This window comes from Mustela nivalis (assembly GCF_964662115.1).
Source record: "Mustela nivalis genome assembly, chromosome: 4".
NCBI classification, from domain to species: Eukaryota; Metazoa; Chordata; class Mammalia; order Carnivora; family Mustelidae; genus Mustela; species Mustela nivalis.
In genome coordinates this window covers 150,372,054-150,394,640 of record NC_139023.1, presented here as the reverse complement: position 1 = coordinate 150,394,640, position 22,587 = coordinate 150,372,054, and the positions used below count along the sequence as shown (strand labels likewise).

Here is a 22,587-nt window from a genome sequence, read left to right as displayed (position 1 = left end):
ATAATTTCATATGTTTTCATGTTGTTATTTAGCATCCCTTCATTTCATTTAAAGAATTCCCTTTAGCATTTCTTGCAAGACAAATCTAATAGTAGTGAACTCCCTTAGCTTTTGTTTGTTTGGAAATACCTTTATTTTTTCTTCATTTCTGAAGGACAGTATTGTTTGGTATGGTATTCTTGGTTGACGGTTCTTTTCTCTTTCAGCACTTTGAATATATCACCCCACTGCATATTGGTCTGCAGAAAAATCCACTGATAACCTAATGGGGCCTCCCTTGTATATAATGAGTCATTTTTCTCTTGCTGCTTTCAAAATTCTCTCCTTGTCTTTGAATTTTAACATTTTAATTATAATGTGTCTCAGAGTAATCTTCCTTGGGTTGATCCTGCTTGCAGCCTTTTGAGTTTCCTGTACATGGATGTCCATGTCTTTCCCAAGATTTGGGAAGTTTTCAGCAATTATTTCTTTAAATATTCTTTCTGGCCTTTTCTCCATCTCTTATTCTGAGACCTCCATGATACAACTGTCATTCACTTGAGTTCATCCCATAATTCACATAGGCTTTCTTCACTCTTTTTCCTTTTTGTTCCTCTAGTTGGCTAATTCCAAATGATCTTTGAGTTTGCTGATTCTTTCTTCTTCATGAATAAATCTATTACTGAAGCTCTCTACTGAATTTTCCAGTTCTGTCACTGTATTCTTCACCAGGATTTCTGGTTAGGTCTTTTTAATGGCTTTATTTCTTTATTAAACTTCTCATTTTGTTCCTGTATTGTTTTCCTGAATTCATTTAGTTTCCTATCTATGTTCTCTTGCATTCCATCTAATTTCTTTATGATGATTATTTTGATTCTTTGTCAGGCAAATTATAGATCTCTATTTGCAGTGAAAGATTTAGTAGTTTCCTCTGGTGGTGTCATATTTGCATGATTTTTCTTAATTCACAGAGCCTTGCATCAGTGTCGGCATTTAAAGGAGTACACCATTTTTCCAGTCTCTACAGACTGGCTTCTTGTTCTTTGATCATAAAGCACCTAATATCTAGTTGCCTCTTATTTTGTGATATTAGTAACCATTGATACTTAATGCTTAGATATGCTAATTCCCTGAGAGTTGCAAAATGGTGATCTTCTAATTCTATCACTTCTTTTACATTTATTAGTTGAAAAAGTCTTAATAATGAGAAGCTTCTTCTCAACTACTTTTTGTTACTCAGTGGTTCAGTTCATAAAAGAAAGGGAAAATAAATATTTAATTATATCTATTTACTTAGCAGTCTTTAAGATGATGAATTTGCGCACTCCAAGGTTGACCAATTTGTTTTTAAAACAGCATTATAAACTCATTTTTTTTAAACAAACGATATGTTTCACCATTCCAATCACTCCTCTCATGTAAACTCCACTTGACATATCTTTGGCCAGAAAGAGCCTCTTCAAATTGCTTCCTGAGTTCCTTTGAAACATCCTTCATAGTCTCCTCTTACTTCTTTGTTATCTGGTATGACAGGATGTTCCAGGCTCATCTTAACTATTTCCTACATCATACCTGGAATCAGCCATTTCTCTAAGAAGCCCAATTTCTTTAAATGAGGAAAGGTATTTCAACAACGTGACCTGGGTACTAGTGATGCTTGCTGAGAAAGTCCAGCCATGGGACACCAAGAAACCATGTGACTGAAATTGCCCATCAAAATCGAAGTACTGTCAGACCTACCAAATCATAAGGTCAAAAGAGTGCAGCAATAATCCATCATAAGATAGAAGTTATACACCTGGAATTATACACTAGCAGGACCACAGGGCATAAGCTGTATTAATAGATTGCCAGACCTCTATAGCATCTACTAGGATTACACCAACACCACTCCCTCAGTTCACATCTATGACTGAATGGGGATTCTATACAAGCAGCTGAAGAACAAGAAAAAGACTGGATTTTTGGTTATGGATGGTTGGGTTATTGTGTACTGATGCAAATCAACAAGGCATAGTAGTTACACTGTGATCTCCCTGAGGAGTGGCCATAAAACATGACATGATGGTAAAGGAAAATCTTCCCAACTCATGACCTTTAAGAAGTGTACCAGTTACCTAATTCATGTGTAAGGAAAAGTAGCTCAAGTTTAGAACATATGTAAATTCATAGGCAGGAGCAAATGATTTAGCTGGCTAGTGAGAATGCAGAAACAAACAAACAAAAACCAAACAAAAAAAAATTTTTTTAAAGACCAAAAAAAAAAAAAAAAAAGAAAGAAAGAAATAAAAAACAAATCTTGAAAGACTGCAAATAAGGAAATCTAAGGTAAAGGTATGTAGATGCACATATAGGAGCAAGTATGCAGTACAAAGGTATTTGTACCATACATTACTATTAATGCCAGGCGGAGAGCATCCAATAAGAAACAAGCACTAAATACAAAGCTGAAAAAATGACCTGGCTGGTGGAGATCAGTCAGCCTGTTTCACTGGCCAGGATCCAGTCCCGGCATGATGGGGACATCATTTGTACAGGAACGAAGTGGCCATTGTGACAAAGATGGAGGGCACATGTGGGCACAACAATGGACTTCCACTTACCAAATCTTACCTATTACTGCTACCAACAATGTCCAACCTGCCAACAACAGAGAGTCTCCAAGCATGTTATATGGTACCATTTCTCAAGGGGACCAACCAAACACTAGCTGGCAAGGGGGAAACACTGGGCTCTTTCCAACACTGAAAGAGTTAGTGGTTTGTTCTCACAATAACAGACACATATTCCTAATATGGGTTTCACTTTCTCTGCCTTCATAATCTCAGCCAGCTACTGTCTCATATAACACTGCATCAGAACAAAGAACCAGGTTTACAGTATAGAAGATGCAGCAACAAATCCATGGATGGACTCCATCTACCTCATGATATACCATACCACCCAGAAGCTGCTATCTTGATAGGGCACTGGAACATCCCAGACATGCAGCTGAAACACCAGGTACTATCTTTCAGAAATCTGAGTATGTGCTGAATAAAAGACCCCAAAGATATTGGGACACGATGTCCCCCAAAAGATGAATGCATGATTAGAAAAACAAAGTGTGAAAACAGAATTGGCTCTACTTACTATCACTCCCAATAACCACTGGGGGACATTGTACTCCTGTCTCCACAACTCTTGGCTCTGCAGAGTTAGACATCCTGGTCCCCAAAACTGTAAACTTTCATCAGGAGTCATAGCAAGAATCCACTGAATTATAGGCTGTAGCTGTTTTCTAGGTACTCTGGGTTCCTTGTGCCCAGGGGCAAACAGGCAAAAAACTTGCCATGCAGAACCAACCCACAAGCAGTAAAGGAGATCTCTGTTGGGCCACAGACTTGCAAACATTTGGTGTTAGAAGTGATATAAATATTTGCCAACCAGATGGGTTTAAAAATCGTATTTCATTGTGGTTTTAACATATACTTGGGTAATTAACCAGTAAACTTGACATATTTTCATGTTGGACATTCATATTTGCTCTTTTATACATTTTGTCCACTTTTCTCTTAGGCTGTTATATTTTTCCCCCGGATTTGCTGGAGTTTTTATATATACTGAGCACTAATTTTCTTGGTCAGTTTTGTTTGCAGATACCATCTTGGGTTAGATGTGCCTTTTACCTTCATTTACAATGCTTATTTTCATATGCATGTTTTAAACTTTAATTTTGGCTAAATTTCCCTATCTTTTCCTTTTTTTAAAAAAAATTATTTATTGTTATTTATTTATTTTCAGCATAACAGTATTCATTGTTTTTGAACCACACCCAGTGCTCCATGCAATCCGTGCCTTCTCTAATACCCACCACCTCGTTCCCCCAACCTCCCACCCCCTGCCACTTCAAATCCCTCAGATTGTTTTTCAGAGTCCATAGTCTCTCATGGTTCACCTCCCCTTCCAATTTCCCCCAACTCCCTTCTCCTCTCTAACTCCCCTTGTCGTCCATGTTATTTGTTATGCTCCACAAATAAGTGAAACCATATGATAATTGACTCTCTCTGCTTGACTTATTTCACTCAGCATAATCTCTTCCAGTACCGTCCATGTTGCTACAAAAGTTGGGTATTCATCCTTTCTGGTGGAGGCATAATACTCCATAGTGTATATGGACCACATCTTCCTTATCCATTCATCCATTGAAGGGCATCTTGGTTCTTTCCACAGTTTGGCGACCGTGGCCATTGCTGCTATAAACATTGGGGTACAGATGGCCCTTCTTTTCACTACATCTGTATCTTTGGGGTAAATACCCAGTAGTGCAATTACAGGGTAATAGGGAAGCCCTATTTTTAATTTCTTGAGGAATCTCCACACTGTTCTCCAAAGTGGCTGCACCAACTTGCATTCCCTCCAACAGTGTAAGAGAGTTCCCCTTTATCCACATTCCCTCCAACACATGTTGTTTCCTGTCTTGCTAATTTTGGCCATTCTAACTGTTATAAGGTGATATCTCAATATGGTTTTAATTTGAATCTCCCTGATGGCTAGCGATGATGAACATTTTTTAATGTGTCTGACAGCCATTTGTATGTCTTCATTGGAGAAGTGTCTGTTCATATCTTCTGCCCATTTTTTGATATGATTATCTGTTTTGTGTGTGTTGAGTTTGAGGAGTTCTTTATAGATCCTGGATATCAACCTTTTGTCCGTACTGTCATTTGCAAATATCTTCTCCCATTCCATGGGTTGCCTCTTTGTTTTATTGACTGTTTCCTTTGCTGTGCAGAAGCTTTTGATTTTGATGAAGTCTCAAAAGTTTATTTTGGCTTTTGTTTCCTTTGCCTTTAAAGACATATCTTGAAAGAAGTTGCTGTGGCTGATATTGAAGATATTATTGCTTATGTTCTCCTCTAGGATTCTGATGGATTCCTGTCTCACGTTGAGGTCTTTTATCCATTTTGAGTTTATCTTTGTGTACGGTGTAAGAGAATGGTCGAGTTTCATTTTTCTACATGTAGCTGTCCAATTTTCCCAGCACCATTTATTGAAGAGACTGTCTTTTTTTCCACTGTATATTTTTTCCTGTTTTGTTGAAGATTATTTGACCATAGAGTTGAGGGTCCATATCTGGGCTCTCTACTCTGTTCCACTGGTCTGTTTTTATGCCAGTACCATGCTGTCTTGGTGATCACAGCTTTGTAGTAAAGCTTGAAATCAGGTAACGTGATGCCCCCAGTTTTATTTTTGTTTTTCAGCATTTCTTTAGCGATTTGGGGTCTCTTCTGGTTCCATGCAAATTTTTGGATTATTTGCTCCAGCTCTTTGAAAAATACCAGTGGAATTTTTATCAGAATGGCATTAAAAGTATAGATTGCTCTAGGCAGTATAGACATTTTAACAATGTTTATTCTTCCGATCCAAGAGCATGGAATGGTCTTCCATCTTTTTGTGTCTTCTTCAATTTCTTTCATGAGTGTTCTGTAGTTCCATGAGTACAGGTCCTTTACCTCTTTGGTTAGGTTTATTCCCAGGTATCTTATGGTTCTTGGTGTTATAGTAAATGGAATTGATTATCTAATTTCACTTTCTGTATTTTCATTGTTAGTGTATGAGAAAGCCACTGATTTCTGTACATTGACTTTGTATCCTGCCACATTGCCGAATTGTTGTATGAGTTCTAGTACTTTGGGGGTGGAGTCTTTTGGGGTTTCCATATAAAGAATCATGTCATCTGCGAAGAGAGAGAGTTTGACTTCCTCATTGTCAATTTGTATACCTTTTATTTCTCTTTGTTGCCTGATTGCTGTTGCTAAGACTTCTAATACTATGTTGAGCAAAAGTGGTGAGAGTGGGCATCCTTGTCGTGTTCCTGATCTCAACGGGAAGGCTGCAAGCTTTTCCTATCTTTTCCTTTAAAATTTGTTTTGTGGGTGTGCGTGTGTGTATGCATGCACGCACACACGTGTGTGTATCATGAATGAGAATTCCTTCCATACATTAAAGTTATAAAGATAATATTATTTTCAGAAATTTAAAGTTTTGTTCATTTTATGTTGCTGATTCATCTTGAAATAATTTTCATGTAGGACATAAATAGGTATTCAATTTTATCCTATATTGATAATCAAGTGTCAAAAATAAGGTACTATTTATTAAACAATCCATTTTCCCCACTTATCTCTAATGTCATCTCAAGCATTCCCATTTCTTTTTTTTTTTTAAGATTTTATTTATTTATTTGACAGAGAGAAATCACAAGTAGATGGAGAGGCAGGCAGAGAGAGAGAGAGAGGGAAGCAGGCTCCCTGCTGAGCAGAAAGCCCGATGCAGGACTCGATCCCAGGACCCTGAGATCATGACCTGAGCCGAAGGCAGCAGCTTAACCCACTGAGCCACCCAGGCGCCCCAAGCATTCCCATTTCTGAGCTATTATTTTCCATTCATTTGCCAGTTCCTACACCAATAACCTACTGTTCTTCATTAATTTATTCAACAAATGTATATATCCATTGTCTAGTAGTGCAAAGAAGAGCTCTAGGAACTCAGGATACATGAGTGAACAAAACAAAGAACCTACCCTCTTATAGTGCTTATATCCTAGTGGCAAAAGACAGATAACAAACAATAAATAAAATAAATAAGTGAATGATAGAGAAAGTTAAAAGATGTAAAGAGCTATTTAAAAAAGGAGCAGGATCAGAGGAATCAGGAGTGCTGGGGAGGATGCAATATGAAATAAGTTGTTCAGGATGATCCTCAAAGAGGTGTCAACTTCAAAGTCTTGAAGACAGTCACCCATTCAGCAATCCAGGCCACGGGGTGTTTCAGACAGAGGAAATAGTCCCTACAAAAGCACCAAGAAGATGCCTGCTATGTTTAAGGAGCAGGAAAGAAGTCATGTGGCTTGAGTGAGTTGAGCAAGGGAAGTAGTGGAACATTAATCAATGTAAGCCAGATTGTGTGGGGCCTTCTATGCTACTGTAAAAACTATGGATTTTATATTGAGTGACATGGATGACCACGGTTGAGTTTTGAGCAGAAGAGGGAATGTCATGTTTTACCAGGATCTTATGCTTTACAAGGATCACTCTGGCTATGCCCTGCTGAGAAGAGACTGGAGGGGACCAAGCACAGAAGCAGGGGATGCTTAGGAAACTACTGCTGTAACCTAAGTGCAAGAAAACAGTAGTTTAGCCCCGGTGGTAGCAGAGGAAGTCACGATCATATTTTGGATACATTTTGAAGATAGAGCCAAAGGATTTCCTTTCCTGACAGACTGGAGAAGGGTTTGAAGGAGAGAGTCAAGGTTGACTCTAAGATGATTGGCTTGAGTGAAGAACTATGGGTGAAGCAGATTTATAGGGGGAAAAAACAAGGGTTGTGATTATTCTAGTTTTAATAAGTCATGCCATCTAGTGCAGCAAAACTTACTTTCTTACTGTTTTTCAAAATTTTCTTTGCTATCCTTGTCCCATTACTATTCTAAATTTAGTTTAGTATTAGCTTGTCAAGTTCCATAACATACCCCATTAGGATTTTGATTAGAATTACACTGAACTTAGAGATTAATTTGGAAAATATATGTTTTCATTAATAATATTGAGCCTTTCTATCAATGAACACAACATAGCTGTCCATTTATTCAGGTCTTCTTGCATGTCCTTCAATGCCATGTTATCATTCCTCCATAAAGGTCTTATAGATTTGTCTTACATATAGTTTTATGTATCCTATGATTTGTACTACTGCTCTAAACACTACTTTTTCTTTTCTTTCTTTAAAATATTTTATTTATTTATTTGACACAGAGAGAGGCAAACAGGGGGGTAGGGGAGGGGGGTGGGAGCAGTCTCCCTGCCAAGCAGAGAGCCCGATGCAGGGCTTGATCCCAGGACCCTGAGATCATTACCTGAGCCGAAGGCAGAGGTTTAACCCACTGAGCCACCCAGGCGCCCCACACTTCTTCTATTACACTTTTTTATTTCCTCTGGTTGGGATATAAAAACACCACTGGTTTTACTATGCTTTCCCATATGGATGTGTCAGAAAACTTAAGAGAATTCTCTGGGTTTTAATGGCTTTTCTCCATGTTCTCTTTGACTTCCTCTTTATAAAGAATCATATTTTATACAAATGACACTTTCATATTTCCTTGTTGCATTATTATTCTCTTTCCTTTATTTTACTTTCTTCCACAGCTAGGACCTCCTACTCAATGTTAAATAATAGGGGTAGAGTGGGAATCTTTGTCTTATCCTAATTTAATGAGAATTAAAACTCCAGTAAGTATGAATTTTGCTGTAGGTTCTTGGTTCTTGGTTCTTGGTTAGGTTCTTTACCACACTAGAAATGTTTCCTTCCATTCCTAGTTTGTAAATAGCTTTTTATCAAGCATGAGTTTTAACAATGCTTCATTCTTAGAAATGATCAGATGGTTTCCCTCCTTTCACCTCTTAAAGTAATATATTACATTTGTAGACTTTTCTGAGCTATCCTTCAATAAACCTCACCTACTTACAATGTATTTTACACTGAAGAATTACTTTTGCTAATATTTTATTTCAAATTTTTTCATTTATGTTCATGAGGAAGATTTGTCATAATTTTATTTTCTTGTCCTGTCTTGTCCAGAATCAGTATCAAGGTTATATTGGCCACATAAAAAGGATTGGTTAACTCCCCACCCCCCCATATGACATTGCATTAGAAAAGGATCATTTGTTCCTTGAATTTACAATAAAACTTTCTGAGCCACCTGGACCTTGTGTTTTGGAGAGGAGAAGGGATGAAATGTGGGAGACTCCGCTTTGCTGTTATTCATTTATTCAGGTTTTCTTACTTCTATTTCTCTTTTAGGGGTTTCATAACAAAACCTTGGCTTTTATGGATCCTCTTTTTTTGTTGTTTTCTATTTCTGTTCTTTCTTTACTATTATCTTGTTGTGCAGTTTACTCTTAATCTGTTCCTTTCTGTCTCTGGATATGAATAGTTATTTATTTTCAAGTATTCTTGTTTTTTGAGAAATGTATTTAAGGCTACACATTTACCTCTAAGTTTTGCTTTAGATACATCCACATTTTTAAAAAATGTTTAGATATGTAGTATTTTCCTCATCATTTACTTCTAAATATTTTATAATTTCCATGTTCTCTTTTTAACCCATATGTTATTTAAGGGTATACATTTTAGTTTTCAAACATATGGCATATTTTTAATACTATCTTTTCATTTTGATGCAATTTTGTTGCATTGCACTTAGAGAATGTGATCTATATTGTATTCTTTTGAAACTTATTGAGACTTATTTAGTGACCTGCTACAAAGCACAGATAAACCCTAGATTCCTGGAATACAACAGCTGTCTTTTACAGAATATAACTAAATGCCTCTCTAAAAAATATTTTATCCTAGAGTGGTATGATGCCAGTGGTCTGCAGACTTGTCTCTGGAAGCCATGGATTCAATGAATTTACTTGTCACCACCACCACCACTCCAGAACTTCTGAAAGACATTTGTAGAAATAAAGTTTTGAAAAGAAAGGGGAAAAGATTCCAATTTATTTCAAAATCAAAGCATCTAAAAGATTTAAAGATCATATCACAATTATAACTACATCATGGTCTCAGACTTGCTTTTTTTTTTTTTTTACTATAATTGAAAATTGTTAGTTGGTAAAAAAATTTTTTTTCAGAAGTCCTGCTGGATATTTTTTTTTATTTAGAATTACTTTTAGAGTCCTGCATTTCTAGTCAAACTTCTTCTCTGTTGTTTCTCAGAATATTATCTGTGGCTGTAGGTTTTTTTATATTTATGGGGATTATTTTATCTTCTCTTAAGATTTATGATACTCAGCTGAAATCTTCAGAAAGAACTTTAAAGAGACTTCAGAATTTCATTAAGCCCTTTGCATTCACACTGTGATTTCTGACCTGATTAGTAAAGATCTGTGATTGTTGAAATGTTAATTTTCTAAAAGTAAGTAAGAGGCTGACCACTACAATTTTGGCACTTCTGAAGGTGGTTTTACTTTTCTGCCTTGGTACTCTGTATAAAGTGGCTTCAGCAAGTTCTGCTCACTAGTACATTCCATGCTCTGTTCACTAGCACATCCCATTCCCTGTTAACTAACATGCCCCATTCTCCTAATTCTGTCTGTTAGGGGTGTCACTGAATAACAAACCCTCAGACAACAGATGGGATAGGAAGAACGGTCTGTACTGTCAGAGTGGAAACCAACAGGAAGACCAGGCTTTCAATAGAACATGTGCAGTTACCACATGTTCCCTTAACATTTTATCCAAACGTTCCCTCACTTCCAGCTCTTTTCCCCCACTTTTAGACTTCACACAGAATACAGTCATACTCACAATCATTTCCAGGGCTACCTCCACTACTAGAACCCCAGAAAGTTAGAGACAATAGGAAGAGTGACACAGCCACTCCACTTCTGAGTCTGCATATTCTCCCCCCAACTCCCTATAGTTTCTGACAGCTTAAGGTTCCAAAATCACTTTGCCTTTTTTAGCTTACTGTGAGATATATATTTATAGTTTCCTTTTTATACTTTAGCCCCTTTCTATAGTTCAAACCACATATCAACTATTTAAAAATGGCTCTTAACCTATAGGTCTAACCCCTGACTATCCACCTAAGAAAGCTTTGGAAAGATATGCATTTCCATCTCCCTGCCAGGTATGTCTACCTGGAAGGTTCCTTGACATCTTGAATTCAATATATCTAATACCTAATAGACCAACCATGCCAGATTTGTTTCAATTGCATCTGCCTTTTCCTAAAACCATAGTAGGAACGCTGAGAGTCCCCATTGTTTTTTTTCCTTTTCCTTTTCTCGGCCTATCCAGTTTCCTGGTAGTCAGTCCTTCATATTCTCATTCCTTTCCCATCACTACCACCCTGGTCCCGTAACTCGCCAGCCAGGTGATGACCACAGCCCCCTTTGACTGTCTTTCCACCTCAGCTTGCTCCCTCACTGCCACATATATTTCATGTTGCTTTCAAGTTGATCTTCATCACACCTACTTCCAAACATGTCACTTGTCTTCTTTAAACCATGAATAGGTAATATGCGTGAATCTTAAAAGTAGTAACACCCTTTTATCCTGTGATTCCACTCCCGAGCAGCAGTATAAAGGACGTATTTTTAAATTAACAAATACTAATTTTTCAGAAACGTTTTTAAGGGTATTATTTATAATCATTAAAAATGTGAAACAACCTAATCAAAATTAGAGAAAGTATTTAATGATGGTCCACCCATAACCATTTATCTAAGATTATTTAATTGCATGGAAAATATTAAAAATAAAACATTAAGAAGAAAACACAAGGTATTAAGCTTGTGTTTAAATATGAACATATTTAAGGGATATGTTCATATTTAAAGGATACACTTTGACAAAAAACTAAAGGAGAATAAATCAAAATGTTAATAGTAAGCTTACAGGTGATTTTCATTCTCTTCTTATACTCTTTGGTATTTCCCAAATTTCTACAAGAAATATGTACTCCAACTGTCATAATAAAAAAGAAGAAGGTTTTTTAAAAGATGTGTATATAGATTGATTGATAGGCAGTCTGGAAGGAAATCCAATAAAATGTTGGAATAATAGTTGTCTTTAGTTGTTCTCTTTTGTGTAATATTTCCAAATTTTCTCTAATGCACATGTGCCACTTTCGTAAGCAACAAAATTAAGGTAACTGTTAAAGTTTTAATACTCGGACCCTATCCTCAGCCGAACTGGAATGCTCTGTTTCATTACCACCGTCCTCATATTATCTGTTCATGCCCTGCAGCCTTCATCCCTGCCTCCGCCTTTGGAAATCCTGCCTAGTTTCCCAGGATAATCTCAGATATCACCTTCTCCCCCTAAATCCTTCCAGAATGCCATTCAGATATAAAGTAGCTCTTCTTGGAACTCCAAAGCACATCCAAGCCCTCCTACCTCAGGCACTTATATAGTCGACCCTATGTAATGACTATTGGCTTCTGTACTGTGACCTCCTCCCTATACTGTGAACTAAGAACATGGGGCCCATCTCTCTGGACTTGGTTTTCCCTCTGTTACCTAGCACGGCACCTTGCAGATATTAGTCTCCTCAGGGAAGTAATTTTTTGAATTGAGCTGGAATTCTCTGAAATTTAACCGACCACCTTTTATAAAGGTGTTTATAAAGGAGTTATTCCCAGAAACCATAATGCCAGGCTACGGATCACTCAGATCTTCCTTTGAGGTGTCTAACGTGGAAACGCAGTGATTACATGAAGACAAAATGGAGTATTGAACACAGAAAGAAAAAAGTTCTCATTTCACTTTTCTTTTTCCTCTACCAGATTCCTGGGTTTTTGGAGACATGGATTCAGAAGCATTGAAAGTAGGTATTTCAACCAGGTCTTTTTGCTGAAACACTTACTACCTTTGTGGCCTTAGGAAAGATCCTTATGCCCCTTTTAAGTTTTAGTTTCCACATCTATACACTAGGAAGATAGTACTAATCACAGAGTCAGTGATAAAATTTCTTGGATAACATATAAAATGAGTCAAGCATATAGTAGGTACTCAGTAAGCATTCATTTCCACTCTCTTCTCTCACTTTCCCTGCTTGCTCCATGTCCCACTCCTAACATACACATGCACACATTCAAAACTCCCTCTCTCAGTCCACCCCAGGTCAGAGGTGCTTCTCCTGCCACCCTCGGTGCTGCAGATATCACACTGTCCCATGGTGAAATGTGAGAGCCATCCCCTCCAACCTCAAATGAAACAGACTGCATTATGATCTCATAAACAGCCTCTCTGGATTCCTGCCCACAGAATCATCTGAGCTAGTTCCTCCATTTCCTAAGCATATAACTCTCTGGTTACCACTCAACTCAGACATCACTTCTCTGACAGCTACTACTTCTTCTTCTTCTTCTTTTTATGATTTTCTTCATTTATTTGACAGAGAGAGAGCCAGTGAGAGAGGGAACACAAGCAGAGGGAGCAGGAGAGGAAGAAACAGGCTTCCCACAGAGCAGGGAGCCCTATGTGGGGCTTGATCCCAGGACCCTGGGATCAGGGCCTGAGCTGAAGGGAGATGTTTAATGACTGGGCCACCCAGGCACCCCTCTAACAGCTACTTCTGAACCCATCACTTAAAAAAAAAAAATACCTAACATCTCGTCACATCTCTGCCTTCTCACTGCCTCCTTCATGCCCAGTGTTTTGAGCCGGGTCTTCATCATACCAAACCGACACAGAATGCTAGCCTCCACCAGGGGCACTGAGAGCTACGTGCCTCTGGACCACTCACTGGGATGTCTGAAGCCACAACTGGTCATCTGAAAATGAAGGCATTAAATTATTTCCAACATCCACCTTGATCACTGGCTGGATTTGGGCTCTATGGAGAGAATAAAAGGGAGATCTGAAATCTAAATTCCTCTTCCTCTCAATTTTAACTGTGATTTTACAATTGTGATTAATGAAGAAATAAAACTTTCCTACTAACAGTACCTAACCTGGTATTCTTTCCCAGATGTTCTAAGAGGTAAAGGAAGGAAAGGGGGAGAAAATTAAGGAGGCATTTCTCAAATGCCTGCTGTGAGCCACACATTGCACCAGTATCTTTGTATACATGAATCCTCCCCCTGCTCCCCAGTAACTGTACAAGGAAGACAGAATCATCCACACTTTAACAATGAGAAAATGAAGATTCAGAGGGGTTCGTTTTGTCCAAAGACACAGAACCAAGGCACACCCAGGATTCCGACCCAGGCATGCTTAGAATTCAAGGCTGCTGTTCTTTCCCTTATGCCATGCCGCCTTCCTAGAAACAACTTCACAAGCTTATCTTCGTGGAAAACGGTGTAGACCCGAAAGTAAGTTGAATTAAGAGCCTCCCTACTACAGATACAAGGTTTGAAGGATGTTCCTGCCGTACCACATTATTCATCACAGGGAATTCGGTGGCACCTGCTAAAAAGAAGGCAGTTCATGTGGCTCTTATAAAGGCAGCATGATTTTATGGAGCACTCTGCTGGAATTGAGTTTTCTGTAATGAGATTTTACTAGATATAAATAAAGTATCTAAAGACTCAATGGAAAGACCCAGTGCACTACTCATGGTACATTTCAAAGGCACTCCTTTCCATGGCTCCCTGTCCTTTAAAATAAAGCACATGGATGACACCCAAATTTTGTCACTCTGGTCCAGATCAGACGGGTCAACAAACTGAAACCCATATTCCAACCACAATCTGACAAGATACAAACCCCTTATCAGAAGGGTGGACCTGGGCAGAGATGGGGAATATCCTGGGCTACGTTCTAGAAAGCCAACTCAGAGGACCTGAGACAAGAGGCAGTTAGGTCGTGGTCACAGACACATCTACAAACCCTGCCTGTGTGTGCCTGGGGCATCACTGCTGGTTAGTCACCAAGCAGAGAAGAGGGCAGGAAAGGGGGATTTGAAGATAGTTTTCAGTTCTAAAATGCTATGACTCTCTCCTAAAGAAGATGACTAGAGGTGGTAGAAATGTAAAGGAGGTCTCAGTATATTTTCTTCACTAGTTTTACTTTTGGGGCACCTGGGTGGCTCAATCGGTTGAACATCCAATTCTTGATCTCAGCTCAGCTCTTGATCTTAAGGTCGTGAGTTCAAGCCCTGCATTGAGCTCCATGCAGGATGTGGAGCATAGTTAAAAAAAAAAAAAAATACATGTACAGGGGCACCTGGGTGGCTCAGTGGGTTAAAGCCTCTGCCTTCAGCCCAGGTCATGATCCCAGGGTCCTGGGATCGAGCCCCCCATTGGGCTGTCTGCTCAGCAGGGAGCCGGCTTCCTCCTCTTTCTCTGCATGCCTCTCTGCCTACTTGTGATCTCTATCAAATAAATAAATAAAATCTTAAAAAATATATATATATGTACATATGTATGTGTGTGTGTGTGTGTGTGTGTGTGTATACACACACACAACTATGTCTGTATCCCTTAAGGACAGTGGAGCCACAACTGCTCCTCAGATATGAGCTGATGAGGCAGTGGATTCCCCTATAAAGGATGACCACTGAACATGTCTGCACTGTGAAAGCCCAGGCTTTGCAAAATGAGCTTGCTGGAAGCAGAGCAGTTCTCTCAGCTGCTGGAAAGAAAGTGACTGCTAGCCGGACTAGAGGATAATAATTAAATAGAGAGTAGCACCTCATTTCAAGAGAACTATATTCCTCCTGAAGGCGTGAGCATGAGGCTAGAGCTAAGGCAGGGTAAGAGTGAGCTATGGGATTTTTATCAAGGCCTGACAAATATGGTCAACACTTTGCTTGGGGCTAAGAAAAGAAAACCATAAGAAAAAGAAATAGTATTCAGTTCTCCTAAGGGGCATCCTTCTGTATTTTTGTTTATTGTGTTATGTTAGTCATCATACAATACGTCATTAGTTTTTCATGCAGTGCTCCATGATTCATTGTTTGCGTGTAACACCAAGTGCTCCATGCAATACGTGCCCTCCTTAATAGCCATCACCAGGCTCACCCATCCCCCCACCTCCCTCTTCTCTAAAACCCTCAGTTTGTTTCTCAGAGTCTACAGTATATTTTTTAATTTCCCAGATTTGTCTGTTCATGGGCTCTGACTTCTCTGAGGTACCTGCAATTTTATTTTCCTTTCTAGAGTGGGTAGGAGAGTTACAGAATTTCAATGAATAAACGACCATAACAGTTGCCAGTGGGTATTGACTAACAGAGTAGAATGTGTTCCAACTCAATCCTAAGAGAAAATGTAGGACATATGGATGGGGAAAGAGGTCCCAGATGAAGAAAACTTCCAAAACAATCTGCAACCACAATGTGAAGCTGGAAAACAATGAAGAGAGGTGAAGGTCAACCTGGACCATTCCATTTCATCAAGAAGGAACAATGTAGCTGGGACAGATGTTAGTGAAAACCCAGGCTTTCAGTGTACCAGTTATTAAACTGAGGCTTAGACCCTTAAGACAACTAGTCTGAAATACTAAATGTTTTCATTAGACTAAGCAGTATTAAAATGACCCCTAGTGACTTGGTCAGGTACCTTTCTGCTCTAGGAATAGGGGTGAATAGGGGTGAAAACATACTAGAAGCTATGGGTCCCTGCCACCAACTTACCTCAGATCTCATGACAGCATCCACAGGGTTCAGGTATAGGTAGGTAATTTGAATAACATTGTAGGCTACTCCCCAGGTTGCCTGTTCAGTGAAACTGAGGAATTGAAGACATTCCATCTTCCCTCTGGCATTTCACACAGTCATTTACTCTTTCTTTCTTTCTCTCTTTCTTTTCTTTCTTTCTTTCTCTCTTTCTCTCTCTCTTTCTTTCTTTCTTTCTTTCTTTCTTTCTTTCTTTTTCTTTCTCTCTCTCTCTCCCTCTGTCTCTTTTTCTTTCTGGTTGTTAGCATGGATATATTACTCCCTCTTCCAGTTTCCTATCCCTTGCTAATTTTCTGCCTTGGAAATGCCTTCATTTCAACATTGCCTGGCATCCAGTACATAGTCAATAAATGTAGATCCTTTTACCTCACACTTTCATCCTACCTCCTCTTGTGGCTCCCGAATGTCACTTATCCAACAAGGACCCAGAAAAGGTGGTACATGTACATCACAGAGGACAAAAACCATCCTCCATAAAGCCCATTAGGCCATGTACCACTAAATTCTTCAGAAGTTTCCATAAGTCCCCTCAAGACCTCCTCCAAAAGTCTCTGTGTCTTCTCACTCCTCACATCAGGGCTTCTTTTCCTCAAGATACATTTTGAAAATTATTTGTTACACAACTGTGTGCAAATTAAGTAACAATATAAAAAATTTCTTACCATTCCCATTGCAGATGTGTGGAACATTATTCATTCTTTCACCTAATAAATATTTATATTAAAGGTCTGTATTTGGGACTAAGCCCTGGTAACAAAAAGACAGTAAGACATAGTCCCTATCATCAAAAAGCAGGCAGGCAGAGGGAGATAATCAATTCAATATCTAATCATAATGCAGAGTGACAAATCTTATGTGATAAACAAAGGCACAAAAAACTAGGGGGAAAGACTAGGGAAAGGTTGTTGGGTCTTCCAAGAAGAGCAGGGTTTAAGTTAAAGATATAGAAGCATATGAAGTGGTTAGAGAACTAGGAGGAGGCCCCTCACAGGTTGGGTGAGAAGTGATATTTAAAATGAAAGCTTGCTGAATAGATTGGGAATAGCTCCTACAAGGCCTTAAATGCTAGACTAAGGAGTGAAGATATCTTTCTAGAGACAAAGATGCCCCAGCAAAAGAATGGTATAATCATAAATATACTTGGAGAAGAATCTATGTCAGGTATGTAATCACATCTCTTGGGAGAAAAAGATCTAAAGACAATGACAGACTGACAGAGAGACTCTCAGATGTGTCTAGTGGATGGCATGCCCACTGCCACCACCCTGGTCCAGACCACCATCATCTCTCACCCTTTAAAGACTGAGTATCCCTGTCCTTGTGGAAAGGGGAACCCGATTTTATTTTTGCTGGTAATGATAGAGGTTGTGATACAAATGGGCAAAGCAAGGTCTCTTATGAAAGAAAAGAGGATAAAAAATACAGCTGTTTAAAAAGAGTATAAAGAGAAGGCATGTGCAATGACCTCCAGTAGCTTTCAACATTACCTTCTGAAATCTTATCTCACATCTTTCTAGTCCAATCTTGACACTGACGTCTAAATGATTTTTCTAAAATTCAACCATGATCCTATAATTTCTATGGTTCTTTCTGCTCTTAAAAAAAAAGTTTCATTTCCATCACCTGGCTAACTGGGTGGGTAGTGATGTCGGATAACTGTGATGGGAATAAATTTAGCATGAAAAGGAAACTACTAACTGCCAAGGGCCTAAGTATGATATCACCAGCACCACCATATAAAATGTACATAGTCTATCTCACAGAGACCTGCCTTGTGAGAAGTTACCATTATTTTCATTTAACAAGTGATGATCCCAGGATGTAGACTGTAACGATATATTGGAGAGAGGTAAAGCTAGGGTTTGAACCCAAGAGTGAGCCCATCTCAACATAATATCACGATGGAATCACAGGAAAAGAAACAGTGTGTTCTAAAAGGAGTTGGAGAGCAGATGTGGGAATGGGGTTGGGAGGTCTTTGACCAAGATGGAACTTCCCTGTTTTACAGTCATCTATTTTTATTTAATCTTTACCTCCATTCAAAACTCTTTGTTCCATTGTCCTGATTGGATCCCTGCCTTTGACTCAACATGTGGCACTCATTTTGACTACCCCCAAAAAACATTTCATCAAATTTATGGCTATTATTTTCACAAATATATATTTCTGCTCCAGCATCTCTCTCTGGGATCCTTCTGACACTGCAATTACACATATATTAGACCAATGATATTATCTCATAATCACCAAGACTCTGTTTTGCTTTGCTTTGTTTTAAAAATTTTCTCAGGGCACTTGGTGGCTCCGTCAGGCTCCGTCAGTTATGTGTCCAACTCTTGAATTTGGTTCAGGTCTTGATCTCACAGTCATGAGATCAAACCCCATTTTAGGCTCCATGCCTATCATGCTTAAGATACTCTCTCTCCCTCTCCCTCTAAAAAATAAAAAAGTTTTCTCAGGTTTGCATAATTTTTATTGACCTGTCTTCAAGTTCACTGATCCCTTCTTATGCACTATTCAATCTCCTATGAAGTCTATCCATTAATCGTGGGTTTGTTTCTTTCAGATGCTGTATTTTTGAGTCCTAGAAATTCCACTTTATCCTTTTTTATAGTTTACATTTCTTAGCTGATATTTTCCTATTAACTCATTCTGTCCATCTTTTTCCATATATTCTTTAATGTATTTATATTATGTTTTAAGTCCTTATCCGCTCATTTCAATGTCTGGCTCATCTCTGTGTCTGTTCTATTGACTTTTTCCTTCTATTAACCATATTTTCTTGTTTCTTCACATATCTGATCATTTTTATTGAATACTAAACACTGCAGATGATATGCACTAGATTTTGTGATTTTTCTCCAAAGAATGTTGAATTCTGTCCTGACACACAAATGAATTGCTGGTGGGTCATCTTGATCCTCTACAGGTTTAGTCTTAGATTTTATAAGAATTGGTTTATTTTTTGCTTTTCCCCCTTAGCCCTAGGATGTAACCTTCTATCCTGGGTTTACTCCTAAGACATGGCCCTCCTAGACTTTCAAACAAAAGCCTAAAGTTTTGGTTTTTTTTTGTTTTTTTTTGTTTTTCTCATTAAACTTTTGTTTTAATGGGTCTCAAAATTCTGTGACAGATTTTTGGTCAAGTTGTTTCCATTAAAAAGTACTGATTTTAAAAACTAATAAATTAAAACTGCCACACACACACAAAAAAACAAATGGTCCACAAAACATTCTCCTTTCCTTCTGAAGGTTTTACGATGCATTGTTATCATTAACCAGTCTTTTACTATTAAACTTAAATGGCCAATTGACACAAACAGTTCTGAGACCGTTCTTCCACCACTGATTAAGACTGGGGTGACAGGTATTGGGGATAATATTCATTTAGCCTTCTGAGCTTTCTGGGCAGACTTGGTGACCTTGCCAGCTCCAGCTGCCTTCTTGTCCACTGCTTTGATGACACCCACAGCAACCGTCTGTCTCATGTCACGAACAGCGAAACGGCCCAGAGGAGGATAGTCAGAGAAGCTCTCAACACACATAGGCTTGCCAGGAACCATATCAACAATGGCAGTGTCACCAGATTTCAAGAACTTGGGACCATCTTCTAGCTTTTTTCCAGAACGACGATCTATCTTCTCCTTCAGCTCAGCAAACTTGCAAGCAATGTGAGCTGTGTGACAATCCAGCACAGGTGCATATCCAGCACTAATTTGGCCTGGATGGTTCAGGATAATCACCTGAGCTGTGAAGCCAGCTGCTTCCATTGGTGGGTCATTTTTGCTGTCACCAGCCACATTGCCACAACGAACATCTTTGACAGATACGTTCTTGACATTGAAGCCCACATTGTCCCCAGGAAGAGCTTCACTCAAAGCTTCATGGTGCATTTCAACAGACTTGACTTCAGTTGTAACGTTGACTGGAGCAAAAGTGACCACCATGCCAGGCTTAAGAACACCAGTCTCCACTCGGCCCACAGGGACAGTACCAATACCACCAATTTTGTAGACATCCTGGAGAGGCAGATGCTTGGCAGGACTTGAACTCCAACTCATCACCAGAACCAAGCTCCTGCTGAAACCTCAGCTTTCTAGCAGCTGCTTTTTTCTGGTTTCTTTGGAGTCTCACTCTGTGCAGGCACAGACAGAGGTAGCCACAGATGTGAGGGGAACTGGCACAGAGATTTTAGGGGCATTCCCTCCATTGCTCCTCCCTTTCAGAATGTTTCGCATTGATATCTAGCTACTCTTTCAGTCCCTGGATTAGACTACTGTCTATTCAGCCTGGTCAGATAGCCTCTTTCTATTTGCACTCTTTTTTTTTCTAAGCAAGTGACTATTGGAAGGTACCCTCAAGGAAAAAGCTGGTTAAATGTGGTGCTTATCAAGTTTGTTTCCCTTATTTCAAATGATATGTTATCTCCAGATACTGCCCAGACAGCAATATTCGGTTGTTCCCCAGTTCCTTCAAGTAACTGTCTTTTGGAGGTTTTGTGTGTTTGTTTTGTTTTTGCCAGAGGCAAAATGATTATCAGCTGGAGTTTCAGAAACTTACTTAAGTTCAGAAATCTGCTGAGTTAGAAATTAAACCCAAATTTGGATGAAAACACATATCTCATATTCCATCTCAGCAATTTTTGGAGCTGGAAGAGTTAAAAGATTTTTTGGGGGAAGTGTAATTTTTTTAGGGAAATACAAATTTACTTCATTGATAAATTTTAGTCTTATGATAAGCACTGATTTAATATTTTAAATCACATCACTATGTTCCTCTGATCTGTGCTTGATTTCATACGCTATGTCTACCAGAAGTACAATCTGAAGTACTTCTACACCATTCAATGTGTTATGGAACAAGCAATGACCCATTTTGAAAGGACTCTTATGCACACAGTCAGCATGATTCTAAGTGGTTTAATTCAATCAATTCCACCTAAAGCTACAAGTAATACAAATCCGTAAGTAGAGCAATAATAACACCAACATACAGTTGACACTTGAAACACATGGGTTGGGGTACCCAAACCCTGCACTGCTGAAAATTTATGTGTATCTTTTGACTCCACCCAAATTTAGCTATTAATAGCATATTGTTGACTAGAAGCAGTATCAATAACATAAATAGTTGACTGACACATATTTCATATGTTATATGTATTATATTCTGTATTCTTACAATAAAGTGAGCTAGACAAAAGAAAATATTATTAGAAAATCATAAGGAAGTACGGGGCACCTGAGTGGTTTAGTGGGTTAAGCCTCTGCCTTCGGCTCAGGTCATGACTCAGGGTCCTGGGAGCGAGTCCCATATTGGGCTCTCTGCTTAGTGGGGAGCCTGCTTCCCCCTCTCTCTCTCTGCCTGCCTCTCTGCCTACTTGTGATGTCTCTCTGTCAAATAAATAAATAAAATCTTTAAAATTAAAAAAAAGGAAATCATAATGAAGTAAAAACAAATTTACAGTACTGTATTTATTGATGCCACAAATTTACATTGTCTGTTTATAAAATGAATCATCTGTCAGTACCTACATCAATATTGACTTACATGATACAAAACACTATATGTTATTCATATTATTAACACTGACATCAAAAATGAAAAGACAATGTGAAAAAGAAATGTGCATTTATTTACAAGTGTAGAGATTCATGCACTGATAACAAAGAAGCAGCAGTATGAGTGCTTTATGGTAGCCTAGTATAATTGATATGATTGCTTCCTAGTAGTCTAGCCTTCACACTAATGAATGAATTATTATAAAACTTGTATGGCATTCAGTATTATAGCCATATTCATGATGCAATATTGGAAACATTGTTACCCTAAAAAAGAAAACCACCTACCTGTGATGATAGGCTGATATGCAGTTTCTCCAGTTATGAGACAGAGATGCATACCATATAGCAATGTAACTCTTTGAAAGCACAGTTATAAAACAATAAGAAAGCTGACATATTAATTTTATATTAAGTATCACTTACCTTAGGCCTATATAAAGAAAGGTTATCCATTTCCACTCAAGTCTTTCACAAAATGTTCTACATGATGAATACTTGGGTGATGATGATGAGATGATGATGATTGTGACACAAAAGCATCTCATACAGCTCTTGCCTACAGTGATTAGATTTTCACACAAACTCTCTCACACACCTGCACAAGTTTATTAACTGCACAGCAGGAGGATTATTTATTAGTCATTAAGTGGAAATGTATCACCATAAAGGTCTTCATCCTCATTGTCTTCACATTGAGTGGGCTAAGGAGGAGGAGGAGAAGGAAGGGTTGGTCTTGCAGTTCTAGAGGCAGCAGAGAGGGAGGTAGAAGTGGTGGAAGGAGAGGCAAGAGAGGCAGGCACAGTTGGTGTAACTTTACAGAAATACATCATAATACCTTTTGCTTCTTTTTCCTCTAGATATGTTTCTATAT

General features: G+C 38.6%; 1 protein-coding gene and 1 pseudogene across 10 annotated transcripts in view; both read right to left on the bottom strand.

Annotated features, from left to right (window-relative positions):
- Nucleotides 1-22,587, bottom strand: part of MSRA (methionine sulfoxide reductase A) — a 425,594-nt gene that overhangs the window by 223,901 nt on the left and 179,106 nt on the right. The gene's annotated exons all lie outside the window — the stretch shown is intronic.
- LOC309863906 (elongation factor 1-alpha 1 pseudogene) lies at nucleotides 19,375-20,213 on the bottom strand (annotated as a pseudogene). Its single transcript has one exon. The product of its transcript is annotated as an elongation factor 1-alpha 1 pseudogene (transcript).